Source organism: Nannobrachium achirus (genome assembly GCF_963921795.1).
Source record: "Nannobrachium achirus genome assembly, chromosome: 17".
NCBI classification, from domain to species: Eukaryota; Metazoa; Chordata; class Actinopteri; order Myctophiformes; family Myctophidae; genus Nannobrachium; species Nannobrachium achirus.
Window position 1 is genome coordinate 60,288,090 of NC_137824.1, and position 24,707 is coordinate 60,312,796.

A 24,707-nucleotide genomic window follows, 5' to 3' on the forward strand; every position below is an offset into this window, starting at 1 on the left:
ACATATACAGTATATAACACATCATATATATAACATCATCATATATACATATAACATGCATACCTGTATAACATTGATCTGAACATAATGTAGGACAGTGTAACACATTACTGCTGGGTAACCTTGATAACAGAGGGTATGAGTGTGACATCCAGAAGTTATGCAGGAACGCCTACTGAGTGGCAAAGAAAACTACTTTCTGGCTCCTTTCTAACCCTAACCCTTATATACACCAAGCTCAACACAAGTCAGTATTAGGGTTGTGTTAATTTAAATAAGTTTAGAATTTAAGATTTTGGAAAATCCAATGTGTTGCATAAATCATATGCAACACATTGTTCTGTCACACAGACACATAACTAGACATATCTGTTTGCTTCTTCACACGTACGCTTTCAGTCTCACTTTCTACAGATTACACAACAGACTGGTTTAACCAGTTTTCACATGCACACTCATGCAGCCACATGAACTCACATGAACTGACACACATTCTGAGTCAGTATTAATGTGTTATTATCAGGATAATAACTGAATCATCCTCATCAGTCATTGACACAGCAACATCCTCAGGGATGTGCAGCCCGGGAAAAAGAGTTTTAGAGGCCCTCATTGCGCGCTATAGAGAGAGATCTCTCTCTATAGCGCTGCTGCTACTCAATGATTTGCCATTTCAGATCATGACAAGTGACAAGCCAGTGGGCCAATTACTGTACATGAGTTATATTTCGTCGTTGTCGGGTGGAAACCTTGTATGTCCAAAACCGTTTGTTTTGCATTTATGATTTTAAAAATGATTTAAACTAGTGAAAACAGCCGATCTACAAGCACACAACGCCTCGCACCACGAGGCGTTGTGTGCTTGTAGATCTGCTGTTTTCACTACTTTTGTGCAACGGCCTTGTATGATGAAGCAGGGCTTTGCTTTGTGAAAAGAATTATAAATTTGAAACTTGGAGATACAAGGTTTCTGCCCGACAGTGACAATTTACTTTGTTGGCCGGCCCAACCCCTAAAATGGAACGAAGGCAGACATTTTATTTTACATTTTTTTCTAATGGCTGGCCTGGACCGGCCGGGAATGAATGATGATGTCATCCCGGGCCCGGTGAGCTCCCGGGTCGGGGTGTACCTGGACCACAGCGCCGGCCTCCTGTCCTTCTACGCTGTGTCTGACACCATGACTCTGCTGCACCGCGTCCACACCACCTTCACACACAACCTCCACCCTGGATTCTACGTGTCCTCCTTTATCAGAGCCACCGCTGAGCTGTGTGACCTCGGGTAAGCCAGTAGGGACTTTAAGCTATGGACGGCTACGGCAAATGACAACGGTAACTGGAAATTATCAGCACCCTTTGTCTTTTAAAGGGTTTTCCCTTTGATGATACAGACTCACAGAAGCACAACAGGTTTTTATAACGCTTTTCAAAGCACATTGTGAACTCAAAGCGCTTTACAACGGTCCATTCATTCATACATTGGGAAGTGAAGCGGCGAACAGTTGACGCCAGTGTCCTCACTTCACTTCCCACATTCACACACTGACCGACTCATTGGAGCCAGTGTGGGGTTCAGTGTCTTGTACTGACCCACTCATTGGAGCCAGTGTGGGGTTCAGTGTCTTGTACTGACCCACTCACTGGAGCCAGTGTGGGGTTCAGTGTCTTGTACTGACCCACTCATTGGAGCCAGTGTGGGGTTCAGTGTCTTGTACTGACCCACTCATTGGAGCCAGTGTGGGGTTCAGTGTCTTGTACTGACCCACTCACTGGAGGCAGTGTGGGGTTCAGTGTCTTGTACTGACCCACTCATTGGAGCCAGTGTGGGGTTCAGTGTCTTGTACTGACCCACTCATTGGAGCCAGTGTGGGGTTCAGTGTCTTGTACTGACCCACTCATTGGAGCCAGTGTGGGGTTCAGTGTCTTGTACTGACCCACTCATTGGAGCCAGTGTGGGGTTCAGTGTCTTGTACTGACCCACTCACTGGAGGCAGTGTGGGGTTCAGTGTCTTGTACTGACCCACTCATTGGAGCCAGTGTGGGGTTCAGTGTCTTGTACTGACCCACTCATTGGAGCCAGTGTGGGGTTCAGTGTCTTGTACTGACCCACTCATTGGAGCCAGTGTGGGGTTCAGTGTCTTGTACTGACCCACTCACTGGAGGCAGTGTGGGGTTCAGTGTCTTGTACTGACCCACTCATTGGAGCCAGTGTGGGGTTCAGTGTCTTGTACTGACCCACTCATTGGAGCCAGTGTGGGGTTCAGTGTCTTGTACTGACCCACTCATTGGAGCCAGTGTGGGGTTCAGTGTCTTGTACTGACCCACTCACTGGAGGCAGTGTGGGGTTCAGTGTCTTGTACTGACCCACTCATTGGAGCCAGTGTGGGGTTCAGTGTCTTGTACTGACCCACTCATTGGAGCCAGTGTGGGGTTCAGTGTCTTGTACTGACCCACTCATTGGAGCCAGTGTGGGGTTCAGTGTCTTGTACTGACCCACTCATTGGAGCCAGTGTGGGGTTCATTGTCTTGTACTGACCCACTCACTGGAGCCAGTGTGGGGTTCAGTGTCTTGTACTGACCCACTCATTGGAGCCAGTGTGGGGTTCAGTGTCTTGTACTGACCCACTCATTGGAGCCAGTGTGGGGTTCAGTGTCTTGTACTGACCCACTCATTGGAGCCAGTGTGGGGTTCAGTGTCTTGTACTGACCCACTCATTGGAGGCAGTGTGGGGTTCAGTGTCTTGTACTGACCCACTCATTGGAGCCAGTGTGGGGTTCAGTGTCTTGTACTGACCCACTCATTGGAGCCAGTGTGGGGTTCAGTGTCTTGTACTGACCCACTCACTGGAGCCAGTGTGGGGTTCAGTGTCTTGTACTGACCCACTCATTGGAGCCAGTGTGGGGTTCAGTGTCTTGTACTGACCCACTCATTGGAGCCAGTGTGGGGTTCAGTGTCTTGTACTGACCCACTCATTGGAGCCAGTGTGGGGTTCAGTGTCTTGTACTGACCCACTCATTGGAGCCAGTGTGGGGTTCAGTGTCTTGTACTGACCCACTCATTGGAGCCAGTGTGGGGTTCAGTGTCTTGTACTGACCCACTCATTGGAGCCAGTGTGGGGTTCAGTGTCTTGTACTGACCGGCTCATTGGAGCCAGTGTGGGGTTCAGTGTCTTGTACTGACCCACTCATTGGAGCCAGTGTGGGGTTCAGTGTCTTGTACTGACCCACTCATTGGAGCCAGTGTGGGGTTCAGTGTCTTGTACTGACCCACTCACTGGAGGCAGTGTGGGGTTCAGTGTCTTGTACTGACCCACTCACTGGAGGCAGTGTGGGGTTCAGTGTCTTGTACTGACCCACTCATTGGAGCCAGTGTGGGGTTCAGTGTCTTGTACTGACCCACTCATTGGAGCCAGTGTGGGGTTCAGTGTCTTGTACTGACCCACTCATTGGAGCCAGTGTGGGGTTCAGTGTCTTGTACTGACCGGCTCATTGGAGCCAGTGTGGGGTTCAGTGTCTTGTACTGACCGGCTCATTGGAGCCAGTGTGGGGTTCAATGTCTTGTACTGACCCACTCATTGGAGCCAGTGTGGGGTTCAGTGTCTTGTACTGACCCACTCATTGGAGCCAGTGTGGGGTTCAGTGTCTTGTACTGACCCACTCATTGGAGCCAGTGTGGGGTTCAGTGTCTTGTACTGACCCACTCATTGGAGCCAGTGTGGGGTTCAGTGTCTTGTACTGACCCACTCATTGGAGCCAGTGTGGGGTTCAGTGTCTTGTACTGACCGGCTCATTGGAGCCAGTGTGGGGTTCAGTGTCTTGTACTGACCCACTCATTGGAGCCAGTGTGGGGTTCAGTGTCTTGTACTGACCCACTCATTGGAGCCAGTGTGGGGTTCAGTGTCTTGTACTGACCCACTCATTGGAGCCAGTGTGGGGTTCAGTGTCTTGTACTGACCCACTCATTGGAGCCAGTGTGGGGTTCAGTGTCTTGTACTGACCGGCTCATTGGAGCCAGTGTGGGGTTCAGTGTCTTGTACTGACCGGCTCATTGGAGCCAGTGTGGGGTTCAGTGTCTTGTACTGACCGGCTCATTGGAGCCAGTGTGGGGTTCAGTGTCTTGTACTGACCCACTCATTGGAGCCAGTGTGGGGTTCAGTGTCTTGTACTGACCCACTCATTGGAGCCAGTGTGGGGTTCAGTGTCTTGCCCAAGGACACTTCCACATGTGGACACAACCTGCCTGAGCTACAGCCGCCCCCCAGTAGAACACAAGGTCACGGGTTCGATCCCGACACCACCAACTCAACTGGTATGAGTAGTGAGTACTGGGAGCTGATGGTAGGTGTTGTTGTACTGGGAAGGTAGCTGCATGCTTATTTAATGTTTTCTTTGAGTAGGACTGTATAATTAATGTATTATTAATAATCAGTTTTTGTTCTTTTCTATGCTTGTGATTGTACTATATTGTGTTTAGTGTTGTAATAACTTGTAGAGCCTGTGTAGATGGACACAACTTGCCCACACACCCCTAAAGACACACCCAACACACACACACACACCCCTACAGACAGCACCCAACAGCACCCATCACAGTACTTGCGCTCTGCTGGTTCACAAGTAGGCACCTCGAGTCGACAGAGTGCAGAATAGTAATAGTAATAGTAATAGCAATGTGTCTGGTTCTACAGACAGCGATCTCCATGTATGGGCATAAAAGGGTATGATGTCAGATGTCATAGATGTCATAGGACGAATAGCCTCGGAAACCCAGGCATTTTATTTTGGCGATAGGAAAAAAAAAATAGGACGAATAACTAGTGTAAGCATGTTTGGGCTCTCACAGCATATCTCCATATACAGTACATGGATCTCCATATATGGGTACCATGACTCTCCATATATGGGTAACTGGTCCGTTATACATCACTGGCCAGATGGCCAGGAATTGGCACAAGGGCGAGGTCGCATGTCGCCCTGAGGTGTCTTACTACTAATAGTATTAGTATATAGTATAGTAATAGTCTTGTGTTTGTAATATTACTCTTTTATGTAATGTCTTGTGGACTTCGACACTGTAGAGTAAAACTGAAAACTTCATATAGCCCTACTTTTGTTGCATTCAGAGCATAATCTAATAATCTAATATAATAACTCATTTAATATAGGCCTATTAAAGCCTAGTTTACTATAGTATAGTCTCAGGACTCATAACCTTTTCATCCACTGCATTAAAATGAAAAATGACCATACGTAAACATGTAAATCTGTCCCCCTAAGATATGTCCCAAGTAACACTTATCTGGACAGATTGAACATGACTTTATACTTGACGTTTAAACCACATGAACCCCATATTTGAAGCGGAGAAAGACGCTTCCAAGGAGTGGCTTTGTGTGTCCCGTACATGTCCATATATGGTCATTCCAGTCCAGAATGAACAGGCTTTGTCTGTCCCGTACATGTCCCCTGCATGCAGAATTGAGAATTGGTCAAGCTTCACATGACAATATGGCCCTCCAGATAAAATCATTCATTCATTCAGAATTCATAAAAATATAGAACTAAAGCACATAGAAAGTATAGATCTAGAACATAGAATGTATAGATCTAGAACACAGATTGCATAGCTCTAGAACACATAGAAAGAGTTATGGTGTAGATGGAAAAAAGAACGTACCAAGCACAGTGCAAGTCAGGTGGGTCTTACTGAGGGTCTGAGTGGTTAAAAAACACATGTCTTTGCCACAAACATACAAAATGAACGGACAGTAATATTAGCATAAATATAAAGACCTAACCCTGAATGATCATAACGAGTCTGTAACTCTGAGTGTACAAAAAACCAAGAGTTAAGGGAGTCCTTGCTAGACATTTCAATGCTGTGGGTCATGACGTCTGTACTTAAAGGCAGTGTTTCTCAACCTTTTTTCTGCATGGGCACACTATTCATGTCCCAAGAATCCATGGTCACACCTACATAATACGGGGGTGTAAATATCGTCACTGTCGGGAAGAAACCTTGTATTTCCAAATTTCAAAGTAAAGTAAAGCCCTGCTTCATCAGACAGTAGTGAAAACAGCCGATCTACATAGATCGGCTGTTTAAATCATTTTTAAAATGATAAATACAATACTGGCTTTCAAGCAGTTTCAAGGGGCACACTTGACCCTTCTCAGGGGCACAGCAAAGGTCCCCAGGCAGTGGTTGAGAAACACTGCTTTAAGGTTCATGGGGATTGAGGTGGTAAAGCCCTTAGAGAGAGGTGGTGATAGGGATAAGGTTTTGCTTCAGAGGGAGGCCTATTGGATTCACACACTCCAGATAGAACACCCTAAGGGTCTTAATGAGGAGCTTTTACTGAGCTGCTTTTTGTGACTAAATTGTTCACATGTGAATCATGAATTAGCATTTAAAAAATGTTTTCACTCCTACACATATAGATATATAGAGTACAGTGGATTCAAACATCCTCCTTCTCCTACTTTTTTAACCTTTTGTACGCACTGTACAAAGAAATATGTGCATTTCAGTCTGTGGAAGTGGAAATAAGTACAGAAATGAGGAGGGAATTTGAAATAGTTAATTATGGAAAGAATACTGAAGTTACGGTATGTGAAGTTCAAATGTGTGTGTTCATCTATTAGTTTTTTGTTTTTGTTTGTTTTAATTGTAAGCCGGGCCGTACTTGCCCGTACTTGTCCGGACCACCGAGTGCGCCGCTCGTGCTTTCCCGTACTTTCGCGTAATTTATGAAATTAATAATATTTTTTTTTTAAATACAGTCGCCGGTCGTGCTCTGTCTCTTTAAGAGAGCTCCTGAGACGTGAATTCGTCAGAGACGTGATGATGTCATCTGCTAGGGAGCAACTGGTGTCCACGGGCGGCCATTACGTGCCCTTGTATTGTGTATGCTGCCAGTTGGCCAGCGCGTCTCCTCATCATTTTCGATCAGACGACAGACGAAATCAAGGCTTCGGAATGAGTGGATTGCATTGGATTAGATCGATGTGCGTGCACAGAAGACGGATTGTATTTTCGGGTGCTGTTTATTATCGCTGTTTTCCCCGTATCGCTCCATGTTAATGACCGGAGGAGAACTGCCTACAGCACCATGAAAAAAGGTTGGCCAACCAAAAAAACTCTTTCATGCATGGTTTGCTGGCTTGCACGTAGCGATCCGATTGTGTTGTTATGATTTCGTGCTTTGCTTTTTTAAAACATGTTTATAAATAAATAGGACATTTGTTCGGCAGTACCTCTGTTCAGGGGTTTCTGGCGGGGCTTGGAAAGGGTTGTATTATATATATATATTTCTCACAAGGTTTGTGTTATCACGTACTGTATAAAATTGATATGAAGGGGTAGGATATTATAAGCATCAGCTTCTTTTTACTAGCTTTCGAACACATTTATGATTGATTTATTGTTTGAGATGATGGGAATTGTTTTTATATTATGTTTTTAATATTGTTTTATTGTGATTTTGTATTGTATGATGTTCGAAATAAATAAAAAGAAAGAAAGAAAGAAAGAAAGAAAGAAAGAAAGAAAGAAAGAAAGAAAGAAAGAAAGAAATATGGCTTTGTATTGTACTATATTTGGTTTATTTACATGATTTGTCTTGGTACTTGAATCATAATTACTTCACTGCTAGTGGTTAAGTGATAACAGCTTAATCACATTGATTGTAACACATCCTATTTTTTACGTAATTTCCTGTTGTCTTGTCATAACGCTGAAGAAGACCTACACGGTCGAAACGCGTCCGTTCATTCTTGCCCAGTGAGGTAAATAAAAATCATGTAAAAAAGGAGAGTCCTTGAGTGCTGGCAACTTCTTCCTTGTCCTTGCAAACAGACAAACATTTGAGAACCACTAGTACTATGGCATAGTGTCTGAGAACCACTAGTACTATGGCATAGTGTTATGGTAACAGTGTCATACTATTCTGAAGAAACCCTGGAGACATTCAGTAATTGTGTCTTATGACCAAAATAAGCAGATTATAATGGTGTGTAAAACAGAAAGTCTAGTATTTTCCACGGACAGCGACTAGTCTTGCCCACGGACACACTTGTCCAGAGAGGGAGACATGCAGGTCATGAGCTGATCACATGCCGTCTGTCTGTCTGTCTGTCTGTCTGTCTGTCTGTCTGTCTGTCTGTCTGTCTGTCTGTCTGTCTGTCTGTCTGTCTGTAGAGACTCATCTCTGCTAGTAGTGATAAGAACGTTTCAATTTAATTCTTGCCACTGTCTGATGCAGATCAGATTCTGGGCTCTTAATAACATGTGTAATACTGCCAACTGGTGTTCATGTAGCGTATCAGAATTCCAGCTCCATGTGAAACCTACATTATAGTAACTCTATGGTGCAGTCAGACTAGAAGATCATCCTCTATGCATTTCATGAATTTATTGATTGATAAAAAGAGCACTTTCCGACATACAGTCAATGCATCGCAGAACATGAAAACACAAAAAAGCCAGAGAATTGAAACCAGGAATTGAGGTGCCATGGCATTGGTCCGAAGGTTCATTAGTCCGAATTTGTTAAGAATGCTATGTTTAACTCTAACCCTAAGCCTAACCTCAGTAACCCCAACTAAATTCGGACTAATGAACCTTCAGACTTATGGGCAGTTCCCGGAATGGAAACCTTGTTTTCCCGAGCTAGATGATACATGTTATTTATTTCAGTTGTTGATGTTGGTAGTTCATGGCTGTCAGTTCCCACCTGATGTCATGTGGGAGTTGCGACTGGACTACTGAATTACTGCTAGCTTTAGTGTATTCAGACAAGGACTCAAGTCTAAGATGAACAGATCATCAGAAGCATGTGTGAATCAATCTGTATCCTCCAAACACTATGCAAGCCCATAAAAACAGACAAACAGGCCTTTCCCCTTTGGCCTCAACCTTGAATTTCCACACGTCATACAACATTACATTTTGAATCACTGTTTGACCACCATTTATGTACATATATGTACTGAACACTCTTATAACTAATCAATGTCTTAATTCATGAATACGTAGGATAGGCATCCACAAGCTTTCAGCTTCAGCCTATTCCTTTTGATCACCTGTAACAATGATTATGTGGATGTACGACTTGTATAAATGTATGAGTTGATTAAATAAACTAAACTAAAAACTAAACACTAGGGCTGTCACGATATGTCTAATCCACGACGCAATTCAACGTTACATTCTAAATTCCAGGCCTGGCTGTGTCCCTCCCTCTCTCTCTAATTAATAATAATAATGCTGCATGGTCTTCATGTTTGCTGCTGCGTTAGACAGACATTTAATGACATGATGAGAGTGTGGTGGTGGTCAGCAGTGTTGGGGAAGTTAAAGTTACATGTAACTGAGTTACGTAACTAAGTTACATTTTCCTGTAACTTGCTGGGTACCGAGTTACATTCATATTTCTGTAACTCGTCAAGTAACTGAGATACTTTTTGGGTCATTGTTGGGTCAAGTTACAAGAAGTTACAAGCAAAGTTATAATTTTACGATCAAATGTCCTTAACAGATGATAATTTTCTTCTTTGTTTAACTTTATTTTAGGAACACAGATGTTTACTAAAGAAAATGTCAACCTTTTTGAAATAAAACATAAAACTCAGTTGAGAGGCATATTTCTGCTGGCATGTGGCTTTTTTTGTAGGATATTATATTTAGTTTCATGTACACCAAATGTACATTCTCAACGCTGGGGAAAAAAAGTAACTCAAGTTACTTTTTCTATGTACTTGAAACTTTATAAGTTATATTTCTCCAGGGGTATAACTTTAACTTGATCAGTTACTGCCATGGTGAGTTACTTGTAACTGTACAAGTTACGCTTTCAAAGTAACTTCCCCAACACTGGTGGTGTGTGTGTGTGTGTGTGTGTGTGTGTGTGTGTGTGTGTGTGTGTGTGTGTGTGTGTGTGTGTGTGTGTGTGTGTGTGTGTGTGTGTGTGTGTGTGTGTAGGTGGTCAGTGTACCTGTGGACCAGTCCCAGTCATCAGCTCCAAACACCGCCATCCTGTCTGTCTGTCCATAACACCAGCTCTGTTCCATGTCCTTGTTGGCAGTAGGCCTACAGCAGGTCTCCTACCTGAAGACAGACATGCCAGGGTTATTATTACAGGTAAAGACAGGGGATGTGATGTGTTGTAGTTTCTTTGGACCTCCCTGCCTTTTAGGTGTAGCATTCAGAGATTTAGTGTAGACTAGAGGATGACATTTGACAGGAATTCCTGTGGGTCCCGTGGGATTCCCACAGGACAGGAGTCAGATTTGTATTAATGCCGTGATCGGGACGGGACAGGAATGAAAATCAACGGGAGTGGACAGGAGCGGGAATCATTCCAGACCAGTTCATCAAACCACAGAAATAAACAGTGCGACTTTATTAGCCGTTTGGGAGGAAAAAAGCACAGGAAAGTGAGGTCTTCGAACTGCCAACATTATAAAATTATACATTATATAATAATAAACATGATATCAAATATTATATGGATCAAAATGGAAAAACATATTTTTTTCGGGAACGGGAGGTGAACGGGAGTGATTTTGACCAGGAGTGGGACAGGACAGGATTATGGGCTTCTCTCCCCATACACACCCATTGTAACTTCAAACTTCATTTTAACCATTCATTAAAAAACACCCATTATTTTTTCTGGTGACTCATACTACCCTCCTAATACGTGAGCAGGCCGTGTTTTTTCCATTACTTTTTTCATTTATTTTTATGATTTTTTTTTTTATTTAATTTTCCGAAATAATTATTAAAAATAAATGAAAAAGTTATGGAAAAAACACGGCCTGCTCACGTATCAGGAGGGCAGTATGAATAACCAGAACACAATAATGGGTGTTTTTAATGAATCTATCATGGTTAAAATGGAGTTTGAAGTTACAATGGGTGTGTATGTGGAGAGAAGCCCATAAGCTGTTTCCCTGTTGAAAGTGGAATATCCCTTTAACAACATGATAAAAAAAATACATCAAACAGTGAAACATATGGTACAAATTACAGCAAAAAACTAAACTTAAAACAACACACAACAACAGAATGAATGAGAAAGGGGCTGTTAAGGGGTTAAAAAGGCTTTTCTAAAAAAGTGGGTGGGGGGGCTAAAACCTGTATAAAACTGTATTATGGACCAATATTTATATCAAATATATATTCTGAAAAGCTTGGTGGGGCCCCTTTAAACCCAACATTAGCGGGCCTTCTGCTCAGCTGCTCCTTGGCTGTGAAACAGTGCCCTCTCTGGCCACCTGAGAGAACCACAGACTGTAGAGGCTTTTAAAAGGGGACTAAAAACCTTTGTTTTCAACAAGACATTTACCTCCTAGATGGACTTATTGATGCCCTGTGTTTTTAATGGACTTATTGATGCCCTGTGTGTTTTTTAAAGATGGACTTATTGATGTACGGCATATAAAGGACTCAGTATTTGGGGGAAGAAGAAAAGATAAACAATGTATTAATAAACAATAAGAAATATCTCAATAAACCAAGGACAATAAAAAACAACCTAAACAAAACAGCAGTGGTGCTGTAAAGGAGGGGAATATAAACACAAGTACACTACTGCCAATAACCACATGATCAATACAAGTTCTTAGTGGATGTACCTCAAGTTGGGGGCAGCCCTCTATTCAGAAACACCCCTACTTAGAAACACCCCTATTCAGAAATACCCCCACTGAGGTTAGGGTTTAGGTGACACCTCTAATTAGAATAATGGAAGTCAATCTTCTGAATAGAGGTGTTTCTGAATGGTTGCGGTGTTTTATCCTAGCCCCCTTGCCACATGAACTCACCACCTCATAGAGACATGAACTCCTGAACATAATAAATGTTGTTATAGTAGCAGCCATCATCATGATTAAACATGAAGTACTGTACAACGATGTCCAAAACGCAAAACCTCATATCTGCAAATGTCATGATTTTTTGGATTTCACTTGAAATGAAGACAATAGGCTATGCTGCACATGGTCAGTCTGTCTGCAAGATCATTCTGACCCTCATTTTGCCAAAAAATGTCATGTGACTAGAAATAGTTTTAATGTTGAACACACATTTTCTTTTTCATTTTTCCAACAAAGTGAATTTTTCAGATAGGAGGTTTTGCGTTGTGGCCATCGACATGTCTCTTGTTACTCACCCTGGCAGAGCAAAGAATAAAACATAAAACATGAGACCAGTCAGCAGCACCAAGCAGTGGTTTGTTGGACTGCAAGGAATTTCACTCCCACTGATTCCCAATGAGGAAGTGACAGTGCAGCCAGTGGCGTCAGTTCAGAAAAGGCTAGGGTATGGCAACATGCCTGGTGTCTTGCATGCGCGCCTTCGCGCGTGTGCAAGACACCAGTCATGTTGCCATACCTTAGCAACAGGCATGATACATTTATTTTAAGAAGTACATTTTATTTTCCCCCCCGTTTCTACGGTTTCTTGGGCTGGATATGGCAGCCTGGAATGGTTGTTCAAGTGCAGCTAATAGCCCGGGAAATTAGTACAACAATCGTTCACTTTGTGATACAAGCACCACATTTTGCACAAAGTTTCCTCTGGACCTACTTTTCCCAAAAAGCACGTTAGCCACTCAATTTATAAAAAAAAAACCCACCCCTTTTTTAAATAAATTGAGTGGCTAACGTGCTTTTTGGGAAAAGTAGGTCCAGAGGAAACTTTGTGCACAATTTGGTGCTTGTATCACAAACCAAACAATTCTTCCAAAAAATTGACTATGGCAGCTGCATACCCCATACTGCCATACCCAATTGACGCCCCTGAGTGCAGCTGTCCTATGGTGGGCGGGCTCTATGGCTCATCTCTGACTGGCTACATATGCAAACCTCTAAAAAAGCCTTCAATCAATCAATCGATCAATTTGATCAACATTTTCCTGTTATCTGGTACCACATCAATACAGCATGGAATTACAAATCTCCAAAGCTAACAACAGAGTCTCTTCTGGGTCTGAGAGGTTAAATGTCATCAAATGGTTCTGTGTCTCAAATGCTGACTAAAATAATGGACCTTGATGTGAAAAGGGTTGAAAACCACTGCTATATATAGCAAGGAAGTCTAGTAGAAACCCTGCTGTAGCCTTGGCAGACCTAGACTAAGCAGATGACATCTGCCTGGTGTCTGACCGTGTGGAGCAGGCGCAGGAACTCCTGAACAGAGTGGAGGTGGAATGTGCTAAGGTTGGCCTCAGACTGAATGCAAAGAAGACTGAGGTAATCACCTATAACATCCACATGGACCATCCGCCGATTACAACATCAGATGGCAACGCTCTGCGAGAGGTCAATGACTTCAAATACTTGGGTTCCTGGATGAACTCCACAGAACAGGACCTTAAGGTCAGGAAGGCACTAGCGTGGGCCCTGAACGGTATGTCAAGAGTGTGGTGCTCGAATCTCCCCCGACACATAAAGCTGGGCCTATTCCACACCACTGTGGAGTCTGTCCTCCTGTATGGCTGCGAAACATCAAATACAAAGGCAGAAAAAAAGAAAAGGGGGGGAGCATGGGGGCTTAGTCTATTTACAAGTCACGGGTAGCAGCTGTCTGAAGGTGACTTTTCATACCAATTTTGAAGGAGGCTAGGGATTTGCTCTCTTTAGGGCTTGTGGAAGGGCGTTCCACATGTTGATGGTGTAGCAGGAGAACGAGTTAGAGCCTTGTTTAGTGTTAAATCTACGTTGATGATGATTAGTGGAGCTGCCTCTGGTGTTGTGATCATGAACATCCTTGACCTTTAAGAAGTAGTTTGTCAGGTACATGGGAATCTTGGAGGTGTAGTGTATCTTGTACACCAGGCCCATTGCAAGATGTTGTACTCTATCAGCTACTTTGAGCCACCCCACGCTTTCGTGGTGATGATCGGTAAGGTGGGTCTGAGGAGGGAGACCAAGCACAACCCTAATTAGTTTGTTTTGGGCTGTTTGGAGCTTTAACTTTAAGGCAGCTGGGGCGTCGCGATACCAGACAAGGACTCCGTAATCAATGAGGGGCCAAATAAGAGCACCTCCTAGTGTCTTTCGGGATTTAATATTGCTCAGCGGGGCAACCCTTTGCAAGAAGCGAATTCGTTGGTTGACTTTATTGATTGCGACCGTCAGGTCGCAGTTTAGTTGCGACCGTCAGGTCGCAGTTTAGTATCAAAACCTCCACCGGCCGTCCGTCCGTCCGTCCGTCCGTCGGTCACATACGTCACACCTTTGCCCTGCTCATATCTCCGCATCAGTATGACATCACACTGCTGACATCAGTATGACATCACACCGTACACAAATGACCCTTATATAAGACCGGCATTATCTACCGACAGATTAGTAACAAGATGTCAAAATCGTTGAAGGTTGAATCTCCAGATATGGAGATAACCAACACATCCCTCCATATATGGAGATAACCGACGAATCTCACTAAGTCTGACCTCACAATATTTGGACACGATGGAGGTTTTGAAGTTATATGTTGTTCGTGTCCAAATATGGGGCTTGTGAGGTCAGACTTAGTGAGATTCGTCGGCTATCTTCATATATGGAGGGAGAACCAGCTTATGAGCCGATGAGTTGTGTCAGAGTTGAGATCCTGCTTGCATCTAATCTGTCGGTAGATAATGCCGGTCTTATATAAGGGTCATTTGTGTACGGTGTGATGTCATACTGATGTCAGCAGTGTGATGTCATACTGATGTCAGCAGCTATGTCTCTATATATGGAGTTATATGTTGTTCGTGTCCAAATATGGGGCTTGTGAGGTCAGACTTAGTGAGATTCGTCGGTTATCTCCATATATGGAGGGATGTGTTGGTTATCTCCATATCTGGAGATTCAACCTTCAACGATTTTGACATCTTGTTACTAATCTGTCGGTAGATAATGCCGGTCTTATATAAGGGTCATTTGTGTACGGTGTGATGTCTTACTGATGTCAGCAGTGTGATGTCATACTGATGCGGAGATATTGGCCTATTTGTGGAGATAAGCGACCAACGTTCGCTTATCTCCCGATTAGGGAGTCTTACTGGTATCAAAACCTCCACCGGCCGTCCGTCCGTCCGTCCGTCCGTCCGTCCGTCGGTCACACGTCACACGTCACACCTTTGCCCTGCTCATATCTCCGCATCAGTATGACATCACACTGCTTGGTGTGTGCCGTCAGGGTCATTTGTGTACGGTGTGATGTCATACTGATGTCAGCAGTGTGATGTCATACTGATGTCAGCAGCTATGTCTCTATATATGGAGTTATATGTTGTTCGTGTCCAAATATGGGGCTTGTGAGGTCAGACTTAGTGAGATTCGTCGGTTATCTCCATATATGGAGGGAGAACCAGCTTATGAGCCGATGAGTTGTGTCAGAGTCGAGATCCTGCTTGCATCTAATCTGTCGGTAGATAATGCCGGTCTTATATAAGGGTAATTTGTGTACGGTGTGATGTCATACTGATGTCAGCAGTGTGATGTCATACTGATGTCAGCAGCTATGTCTCTATATGGAGTTATATGTTGTTCGTGTCCAAATATGGGGCTTGTGAGTTCAGACTTAGTGAGATTTGTCGGTTATCTCCATATATGGAGTGATGTGTTGGTTATCTCCATATCTGGAGATTCAACCTTCAACGATTTTGACATCTTGTTACTAATCTGTCGGTAGATAATGCCGGTCTTATATAAGGGTCATTTGTGTACGGTGTGATGTCATACTGATGTCAGCAGTGTGACAGGAGATAAGCGACCAACGGTCGCTTATCTCCCGATTAGGGAGTCTTACTGGTTACCTTGGTGGTAATTTTTTCACGGGATAGGTTAGCCTCCAGGATGCAACCCAGGTAGCAGATGTGTTTTTTTCTTTCTATCACAGTGTCACCTACTTTAACTGTGAAGTTCTCAACTAGGCTAAGTTTCTGACTAGATCCAAAGAGGATACATTCAGTTTTGCCTAGGTGAATTGAGAGTCTGTTGTCATTGAGCCAGGTGCAGATCTTGTTAAATTCACAGTTAAGGGCCTTTTCAACCAGCAATATGTCTCCGCCTGAGACTAGGAGAGCCGAGTCATCCGCGCACAGAAACAGATTGCAGTCACAAGCAGATGACATGTCGTTTACGTATATTAAGAACAACAGTGGTCCTAGTATACTCCCTTGAGGTACTCCACAGTTTACTGGGAGGGGGGGGGGGGACAGGGTTCCGTTGACTTCCACCATCGGTTCCCTCCCCACCAAGTAAGAGTGCATCCATCTCACTGCTGTGCTATCAAGACCAATAGCTTTGAGTTTTTCAATCAGAATAGAATGTGATGTGTTCTGATCTTCATACGTGTACATTGATGTACATGTATTAATGTTGTATCAACATGAACAACAACTACTCTGAAACATTGTGTTATGTACATTTATTAATGTTGTATCAACATGAACAACAACTACTCTGAAACATTGTGTTATGTACATGTATTAATGTTGTATCAACATGAACAACAACTACTCTGAAACATTGTACATTTATGTACATGTATTAATGTTGTATCAACATGAACAACAACTACTCTGAAACATTGTGAACTGAGCTTCATATGTGTACATTTATGTACATGTATTAATGTTGTATCAACATGAACAACAACTACTCTGAAACATTGTGAACTGATCTTCATATGTGTACATTTATGTACATGTATTAATGTTGTATCAACATGAACAACAACTACTCTGAAACATTGTAATGTGTTCTGATCTTCATATGTGTACATTTATGTACATGTATTAATGTTGTATCAACATGAACAACAACTACTCTGAAACATTGTGAACTGATCTTCATATGTGTACATTTATGTACATGTATTAATGTTGTATCAACATGAACAACAACTACTCTGAAACATTGTGAACTGATCTTCATATGTGTACATTTATGTACATGTATTAATGTTGTATCAACATGAACAACAACTACTCTGAAACATTGTGAACTGATCTTCATATGTGTACATTTATGTACATGTATTAATGTTGTATCAACATGAACAACAACTACTCTGAAACATTGTGAACTGAGCTTCATATGTGTACATTTATGTACATGTATTAATGTTGTATCAACATGAACAACAACTACTCTGAAACATTGTGAACTGATCTTCATATGTGTACATTTATGTACATGTATTAATGTTGTATCAACATGAACAACAACTACTCTGGAACATTGTGTTATGTACATGTATTAATGTTGTATCAACATGAACAACAACTACTCTGAAACATGTATTAATGTTGTATCAACATGAACAACAACTACTCTGAAACATGTATTAATGTTGTATCAACATGAACAACAACTACTCTGAAACATGTATTAATGTTGTATCAACATGAACAACAACTACTCTGAAACATGTATTAATGTTGTATCAACATGAACAACAACTACTCTGAAACATGTATTAATGTTGTATCAACATGAACAACAACTACTCTGAAACATTGTGAACTGAAGATGATATGAAGAGAAAACTGCTCCAGTCTGGAGACAGGAACTCCTTGAAGGCTGCAGTTGCTCAATATGACCAGCAGGTGTCATCAGAAAACCATTTCATAGGCTGATTGACTGATGGAAGACTTCATTAGAAGTTTGCACAGGGAAAAGGTACAGTTTCATGACAGTACAGTTCACTGGTACAAGGTCAACTAAAAGGATAAACATCACAAGAAATATGAAAATATAGGCTTTGTTTTCTTTTACCAGTTTGGAGTAGCTGCTGCCTGTAAGTGACTTTTCAGAGCGGTTTTAAAGGAGGGAAGGGATTTACACTCTTTTAAGGCCTTTGGTAGGGCGTTCCACATTTTTTTGCAGCATAGGAGAACACATTTAACCCTTTGTTTGAGCCAAATCTAGGATGGATGTGATCTATGGAGCTGCCTCTGTTGTTTTTTTGTTGTTTTGTGTGTGTGTGTGTGTGTGTGTGTGTGTGTGTGTGTGTGTGTGTGTGTGTGTGTGTGTGTGTGTGTGTGTGTGTGTGTGTTTGGTTGATTGATTGATTGAAGACTTTATTGTCAGTTTGCATAGGAAAAGGTACAGTTTCATGATGGTACAGTTCACTGGTACAAGGTCTACTAAAAGGAGATCCATGAAAAGACTAAGCTTATTTCCACAAGAAACCATTTAAGTATCTCATATAACATTGAATGACAGACGAATAGAACACAGTACTATGCAGTAGATATGTAAAGAAAAGAAAAATGAGAGAACAAACAGTAAGTATAAAGAAGGGGCAGGGGGGGGTAGGGTTGGGCTAGGTTAGTATTTTTACCAGTTGCGAACGGCTGCTGCCTGTAAGTGGTTTTTCAGGGCAATTTTAAAGGATGCTAGTGATCCACACTCCTTTATGGCCTTCGGTAAGGCTTTCCACATTTTGGTGGTATAGCAGAAAAAAGAGTTTGACCCTTTGTTGGTTTTGACTCTGGGTTGAAAGTGATCTGTGGCGCTGCCTCTGGTGTTGTAATTATGGACATCCTTAATGTTTATAAAGTATTTTGACAGGTACTTGGGTATCATAGTGGTGTAGTGTATCTTGTACACCAGGCCCATTGCAAGTTGCTGTACTCTGTCATCTACTCTGAGCCACCCCACTCTTAACTGGTGAGTAGCGGTGAGGTGAGTCTGATAGGGAAGCTTAAGCAGGACCCTAATTAGTTTATTGTGTGTGTGTGTGTGTGTGTGTGTGTGTGCGTGCGTGCGTGCGTGCGTGCGTGCGTGCGTGCGTGTGTGTGTGTGTCATTCTAATACTCCCTGAATGCCCCATCCCAGCACCAGCCTCAGTGTCTGCCTCACTAATCATTAGACTCCCAACCCACACCTCCTGGTGGCAATTTGTACGCCAACCACGGAATTTCTTTTTGCTGACCAAGTATAGTTTTAGACCGCGACGGAGGCGCGCCGTCTCAGGTGAACTTGATCCACGTGAGGCCCTGCAGAGCGAGCTAAAGCGAGCGAGTCTCCGGGCAGAATGTTGCGAAGTTCGCTTGAGCCGACTCACTGGTCTTGATGCCCCCCAGCCTGATGCAGATTCTCACCGTTTTCTATTTCCTGTTTTTTTCACACTCTCAGACTGCATCCTGTCTCTGTAAAAAAGGACGTGGACCGTTTGTGGTCACAGAGCTGATCTATAGGCTCATACAACTGATCTATAGGCTCATACAACTGATCTATAGGCTCATACAACTGATCTATAGGCTCATACAACTGATCTATAGGCTCATACAACTGATCTATAGGCTCATACAACTGACCTATAGGCTCATATGAGAGCAGATTGCTGAGAATAATACATTACGGTATGTTCTGTAAGAACTTCCAGACATGAAACAGTTAACATGGTGAGTTCTGCAAACCACATCATCCAGACTACCCACAATGCAACACTACGTAGAGCGCAGTCACCTTACTGGCAGTCAGAGCTTGTTGTCATGAAACGGATGAATTTTTGTTGTCAACATTAGTTTCAATACTGAGAACAATGGGGGGGGGGGGGGGGTATGTCCTGGGTGTTTGTGGGTGGGCCTAACAGTGCCAGTTAAGGACAAGATGTTTACTCTAACGCACGCACGCACGCACGCACACACGCACGCACGCACACACACACACACACACACACACACACACACACACAGCAGATGTTATGAACATAAATCATGTTACAGCTTGAATTTCATTTTTTTTAAATAAACTTTATTCCACAAATTTCTCACAGTTAATAATTTACATACCATGCATGCTTTACATTGTACCTTCGACATTTGCAATAAATTACATTGAGCAAATAAGTATATTCATTTCTTAAAAATCTTGAGTTGACCTAACAGTAGGTTGGTGCTTTCTTTGTGTTTTTTTTTTTTTTTTTTTTTTTTTTCAGCTACTCTATACCCCTACCCCCCGAAGCTAGAGAAAGAAAGAGAGATAGAGGAGAATTGAGAACAAAAGAGAAAAGAGTTGAGAGATTAGAGAGAGTAAAGGGAATAAAGAAACCAGCATGTTGGCTCAACCTCGAGTGGCGCTTTGTGTGTTGAGATCCAAAAAATATAAAAATAACAATAAGTAGTTCACACCTTTGGTTCAAGTGGGATGAAAAATTATTAATCATACTCCAAAGAGATATTTTGTAGGCTGTCGAAGTAGGAGATAAGAGGTTGCCAGTGTGCACTGCAAATGTATTTTTTTCTAGTTTCAAAAATGACATCAGGTCCTGCAGCCAAGAAGCGTTTGAAGGCGGTAGACGGTTTTTCCACATAAGGAGGATTCGACGACGAGCAATTACAGCTTGAATTTCAAGCAGGCTATTCACCTGGAACTCACCTGTGGTAAGATCACAGAATGGAATGCACATAACATGTGAACTGATAGAACACACAGCACCACAATACTATGAGAAAAGGTCTCTAAATGCATGATGCATCCTAGCGTCCTTATTCTGGGGACAAACATTTGGAAGAAATAGATCTATAAGCTCACAATGACAGCACATCACATTGTGACACAGTGTGAGCTTGTGGATCTGCTGTGTAAAGACATGTGGTGTAGAGGGATAAAAGGAGGGGTCCTGGTATAGAGCCCTGAGTGACACCAGACCATAAGGATTCAGTTGTTTAACTCAGTCCTTTAATCCTGCTTCCTTCAACATTCAACTCTATGGGCTCTATTATGATCCAGGTCTTATGCCTTATGCCTTAACTTCTTTGCCTTTTTTTTTACTATTTTGAAAAACATTTTTAAATACTTCAAATCTACATCTGCACGTTGTAAGCTTGCAGATCAGCTATTTGAAATATTTAAAAAAAAATGTTATATATAGTAAAAAAAAAAAAGGCAAAGAAGTTGGATCATAATAGAGCCCTATGTCATTTACCTTACTGAGTGAATAACTAGAAGCTCCTCCCCCTCTCTGATTCACTAGAATGATGACTCTCACTTCCAGCTGAAACACTGGCAGCTTGTATATCAGGTTTCACAACACATAGCAGGCTTGATAATAACACAGTTTTTACCAAACCTTTCAGCTCCAGACCCAAAAGAGAGTTTGCCCGGGACACAAACCAGTGAAAATAGCAGATCTACAAGCTCACAACGTGTCAATTCACACCACATTGCGCCTTCAATCATTTTCCCAATTCATTTTTGGGAAAATAATCTTTGTGATTACAATAGGGCTTGGCACTACTGTGCAGTGCTCGGCCCTATAATGTCATGTGCAATGGAGTCTTTTTTAAATAGCAGAGGTTGTGTATCCTATTGTTATAATGTGTTCTCTGTGTTAACTGCTAACTTCACTCAGGGTGGATTTCACACCTTTTTTTTTTTGCTTCAGTGGAAACAATGCATGTTGCAATCTCAACCACACACACACACACACACACACACACACACACACACACACACACACACACACACACACTGTGCAGGCTGTAAGCTCTGACTGTGTGAGCAATATCGAAACTAGAGCTAAGAACAGGATATGTGTGTGTGTGTGTGGGGGGGGGGACGCAGATACCTCACCTGCCCCTGCAGTTCAGCGACCGAGTATTTTCCGGTGAACCTAAGCGCAAAGGTGGGGGCCGAATGGACAAGGAGGGTTGCGAGCTTATGAGAAACAACTAAATAAGACCTTAAAACCTGGCGAAAACAGTTGCGTGCATTAGCGCAAGATGACGATAAAGGAAACCGTTAAATGAAGTTAACATTAAATTAACTTCTGAAAAGCCTACACCATAGATATAAAGACATATATTAAAACATGGCAAAAACAGTTGCGTGCATTAGCGCAAGATTAGATGAGGATAAAGACAATCATTAAATGGAAAACATTAAATTAACTTCTGAAAAGGCTTCTAAGCCCACACTATAGCCTACTAATAACTGGTGAACCGCGATCTTGCCACACGTGAATAATTGTGGTTGTAAAGAACAACACAAACAATATAAATCCTTAGTCTAGTTGTGGGAAGAAAAGGATATCATCGGCCGAAATAACTTTTAAATATCTTACAATTGGCGACGAGTCTCTTACTAAATCGGCAAGAGTGCCTCTCATTCTCAATACATAAAGGCTAAGCTATATAACCTCTCCATCATCAGCAATAGTCAGTGGTGTGTGTGTCCCACACTCCCAAGCCCCCACCGTTGCGCTTAGGTTCACCGGGAAATACTCGGTCGCTGCAGTTCATTGGAGTGACGTGTAATTCAATTCAACAGAACTTTATTGACAGGCTTACCCTCCTGAATCTCCTGCAGTGATCCTGAATGATCATTTCTCCTGAATTTCTCCTGAATTTGGTATCAAACTCAAACCCAAATTCACCAGAACACAGGAAATTACATCTACCATGTGGCACCTGGACAACTGGCCTCCAAAACCATCTGGGCACTAGGGACATGTGGGCATGTGACCGAGTGGGCACCAGGGACACGTGGGCACATGGCAGAGTGGGCACTAGGGACGTGTGGACACCTTGACAACTGGGCAACTGGACGAGTGGGCACCTGACACATGCACCATGCATGTCTTTGACTTGTTGGAATTGTGTACATGTGTGATGGTTGTGTGTTTAAATGTGTAGAGGTTGTGTGTTAACATTCAGATCAGGGTCAAAGGTCATGTCTCACCTAGACTCAGGATCTTAGGTCAAAATTCAATTTCTCCCCTGAGCCAGCAGGCAGGCTCTGTTATATTTACTTAGTTTAGTAAATACAGTATATCTCTTAGTGGTTGTGGGAGTGACGGGTCGTGCATCCCCGGGTTTGGACTAGTTAAGATGTTATCTTACTACTATTGGAGAGGCCATAGGATGGGGCTGTTAAGTATGACATCATTTTGTAGGCAGAGGAGAATTTCTGCCCCCAGTTTCCGTGAATCTTTTTACTATTTTTACTATTTACACATTTTTCTTCTCTTTGTTATTGAAAGGAAAGTGTTAGAATGATACTTTAGTCGTTATTTTTTAGTCGTTGTTTTTTGAAATAGCGAGGGACAGAAAATGCTCTGGGGGCAGATTCTCCTCTGCCTACAAAATGATGTCACGGCTTAAAAGCCCCTATGGCTTCCTCCCCCGAATGGACGTAAACCATGCAATGTAACGTATTGCATCTTTATTCTTTTTTAGCCCCGTATCAAATGGTCACATTTTAGCAGCTTTTTCTGTAACCCCAAAACCCTGCTTAGCGGTCCAAACTTCTAGTTATTATTATTTACAAACCACATTGCTTATTTGATTAATGGAAAAAGAAATCAATCAATAGTTGCTTCTCTAAATCTCATCAACAAGGGTTTTGTGCATGCATGTGTGTCTGAGCGTCTCTTACCAAGCAGGAAATGGGTGTTTTAGCCAAAAAGAGCAGAGGGGTCCTCACTCTACAGTCAGTCAGTCAGTCTGTCAGTTTCATCTGGTTCATGCTGTTCTCCACCATGACATCTGCACCAGCCTACCTAGTATCATGTGAGTATATTAAATTCAGTCTTTTTTTGCTTTGACTATCAGTTCATTAATGAGACAGAGATCACTGTTTTGTTACCAAACAAGGTACCGGTAATTAGTAAAAAAAAAAAAAAAATTATATTGGATGCTATAATGAGTCTTGTGCTCTACGGCTGCTATGCTGTAGGATTGGAGGTGGTTTTGAAAAAGATGTGGCATCATGAAACTGTGAGTTGTTTAGACACAAAGTCATAGGCCTAGCTGGCAACCATAGCTGTGGTGTCAAGCAGCACCGCTTTGCACAGCGACACCACAGCGCTCTGGGAAAAAGGTCTCTATGAGGACACATTGAAGGATGTTCTGGTTGACCTGATCACTGAATGACACTTCATTTATCACACTTTAGGCCCATTCCCACTGGGCCTCTTTCAGAGATTTTTTTTTAATCTATTATTTCAATCAGGTACTAGTTTTATTTTATACTGCAATCATGTTATTTGTCAATTCTATCTTTATATGTTGCTTTTTATGAATTTTGCAATTTAGACCATTTACAATTTAGCCATTTAGCAGACACTCTTAATCCAGCTTCTTGCCTCCTTCTGGCACTTTTCTTTTTATATTCGGTGTTCTTTTGCAAAGTGTGACTTTCTCTCTTTCTCTTTCTCTCTCCCTTTCCCTCCCTCCCTCCCTCCCTCCTCCCTCTCTCTCTCACTCCCCCCCCCCCCCCCCCCTCTCTCTCTCTCTCTCTCTCTCTCTCTCTCTCTCTCTCTCTCTCTCTCTACAGTGGTGTCTCTCGTCCTCTGTTGTGGACCTGTTCAACCAGAAGGTGAGACAACGTCAGTGCATTGCATTATGGGTAGTGTAGTGTGAGACAAGCCTCTGATTGTTTTCAGAAGAATCCTGTTGATGAATGATAAACTTTAATTCAGGGAATTACAAACCTCAACACTATCACCTCAACAAATACACTGATAATAAATACACGTCCTATTTTCACCAAGCTAAAGCCTAAGCCCCTAAACTTCTTTGCCTTTTTTTGCATTTTGAAAAGCATTTTAACTCATCTGGTGCCGATCCCGAACTATTTCGGCTTCATTTCAATCCAATACAATCTTTTTTTTATTAATTCACTTACCCCGAGCTGCTTGTAGAGTCGTGGGTGGTCCTGGCTCGCTAGCCGCTAGCCAGCTAGCCGTTCTAC